We start from the raw sequence: 2,728 nt of genomic DNA on the forward strand, positions 1-2,728 counted from the left end.
AACTAGCATCAACTACAAGGAGTAATCAACACTACTAGCAACCTACTAGCACCAATCCCGGACTTTGAGAAAAGAATTGGATACAAGAGATGAACTAGGGTTTGGAGATGAGATGGTGCTGGTGAAGATGTTGATGGAGATTTCCCTCTCCCGATGAGAGGAGTGTTGGTGATGACGATGGTGATGATTTCCCCCTCCCGGAGGGAAGTATCCCCGGCAGCACAGCTCTGCCGGAGCTCTAGATTGGTTCCGCTTCATGGCGGCGGAGTCTCATCCCGAAAAGTTCCTCCCTCTTTTTTTTCTCATCGAAAGACTTCATATAGGAGAAGATGGACGTCGGAGAGCCACCAGGGGGCCCACGAGGTAGGGGGCGCGCCCTAGGGGGGGCACCCTCATGAGCAGGGTGTGGGCCCCCTGGCCTTCATCGTTGGTGAGGATTTTTCTTTATTTGTTTTAAGATGTTCCGTGGAGTTTCAGGACTTTTGGAGTTGCGCAGAATAGGTCTCTAATATTTGCTCCTTTTCCAGCCCAGAATTCCAGCTGCCGGCATTCTCCCTCCTTATGTAAACCTTGTGAAATAAGAGAGAATAGCTGTAAGTATTGTGACATAAAGTGAAATAACAGTCCATAATGTGATAAATATCGATATAAAAGCATGATGCAAAATGGACGTATCACTGCACAAGGCGGCCGAACAGGCCATGAAGGGCTTTATAGTCCGGATGTGGCCTGGTGATGCCCTTCCCAAAAGCTACTTCGGCCTGGTGAGGCGGCTTGTGGATGCCTGCCCACGGCTGGAAGTCGTCAAGCGGTCCGTCTGCATCGAAGGTGCACGCCGGGCTTTCGCCCGTGCGAAGGTGCACTAGGCCAAGATGGACGCCATGAAGCTGGTGAAGGAAGGGCCGCCGCAGGGCAAGGAGCATCGCCACCCCGAGATGTACTATGAGGGTGTCATGAAGGGTGCACGTCTTGTAGCGGACGAGTGTGCGAAAGATGTAATATTTGAGTAAACTTGCTCGTGTAATCCTGTATTATAAAAACTTGTTCATATGCGCTATGCAACACTTGTTTGAATTTGAAATATTGCCTTCTGTTCGGCTGCTTATCAAATCTGAGAGATGGCTAGTCGTCGGCTTCTGCCCCCACGCCATGAGTGCTGGGGTGTTCGGGATAAACCTGAGCACTCTTGTTCCCATTGTTGGGTCCTTCGAGGGAGGTGCTCAGCACAACGAACAAGGCAATCGGACTATAATGCGTTATCACTCTTACTTAGCCATAGAATTCCATAATTTTAAATTTCGGCGAAGCCCCTAGTATCCGGAAGGCCGAATTCGGGGCGTGATACACGCCTTAAGCCGGACAGGGCCGACTCCTCGCTCTAAGCGGCATAAGTCTTTAGGGACTTGAAACCTCTCGAATAGCGACCGGTTTCTCGCCTTATCATGACAGTCAGTTTTAGCTTTCTCTACTGAGGTGCTTAGCCCAGCAGAACCGGGGCACAATCGCAGTAGTTCTCCCAGTGCTACCTTAGCCGATATAGCGGAACGTAAGGTACCAAAACATGGGAGCCAGGCAAACCCAACTATTGACCCAAGACATGATTCGGAGCTGATGCATATAATGCTATAAGTTCGGGGTGCCGCACTGTCGAAAGTGTTCGGACTTCTCACGCCGCATTATGGGGTATGCTTAAGCCCCTGGCGTATTGGCCGTACCAGAGTGTATGGGTGCTAGATGTCATGAATGAACATATATATATATATGTAAATGAAGAATGCAATAGTAGTCTTAATGCTATGCATTGTTTTATTCAAAAAAGGTGCGTTAGAGCAGAATGATACAAGTAGTGCGATAAGCAAAAAGTAGGACTGTTTGACATGTCCCTTCCAAGGGCAAGCTGAGGAATAGTATTAAATCAAATATTTCACTCGTCATCGTAATCCACCTGGGAGTTCTGTGGTGTAACGTAGCTTTCTGCCTCCTTGGTTGCTGCATCATGTGTTCGGCAATCATGCTGCCGGACAGGGTTTCCAGAGATTAAAGTCCTGAAAGAGAAAAATAACAAAGCGGGAAGCCCCTAGTGCGGTTTAAGCCGCGTCTTGGGGCGTGCCGTAGTTGTGCCCCCTCCCCACCTGTGCCCATGGTATTTTCAATGCGTAATTATGTACGCGTGGCATGGATTTCGCTGTTTGGCTGGGACCGGGGTGGGGGCCGTATTGCTATGTGAGCTTGGAACGTGCCAGGCGGTCCAGTTGCCGATTACTCCAGGCACGCTTGAAGGTGTCCGGTGTAACACCCCGGATGTAACTTTCCCAAATTGTACTCCAACTCTTGCCGTTTCCGGCGTTAAGTTATATTTATTTTCTCGGGTTCGGGTTTTGTCTCCGTGTGTTGTTTTCGTTTTCATGCATCTCATATCATGTCATCATGTGCATTGCATTTGCATACGTGTTCATCTCATGCATTCGAGCATTTTCCCCGTTGTCCGTTTTGCATTCTGGCGCTTCGTTCTCCTCCGGTGGTCATTTCTAGCTTTCTTTCATGTGTGGGGATTAAACATTTTCGTATTGGACCGAGACTTGCCAAGCGGCCTTGGTTTACTACCGGTAGACCGCCTGTCAAGTTTCGTATCATTTGGACTTCGTTTGATACTCCAACGGTTAACCGAGGGACCGAAAAGGCCTCGTGTGTGTTGCAGCCCAACACCCCTCCAATTTGGCCCAAAAAC

Source organism: Triticum urartu, chromosome 6 (assembly GCF_003073215.2).
Source record: "Triticum urartu cultivar G1812 chromosome 6, Tu2.1, whole genome shotgun sequence".
NCBI classification, from domain to species: Eukaryota; Viridiplantae; Streptophyta; class Magnoliopsida; order Poales; family Poaceae; genus Triticum; species Triticum urartu.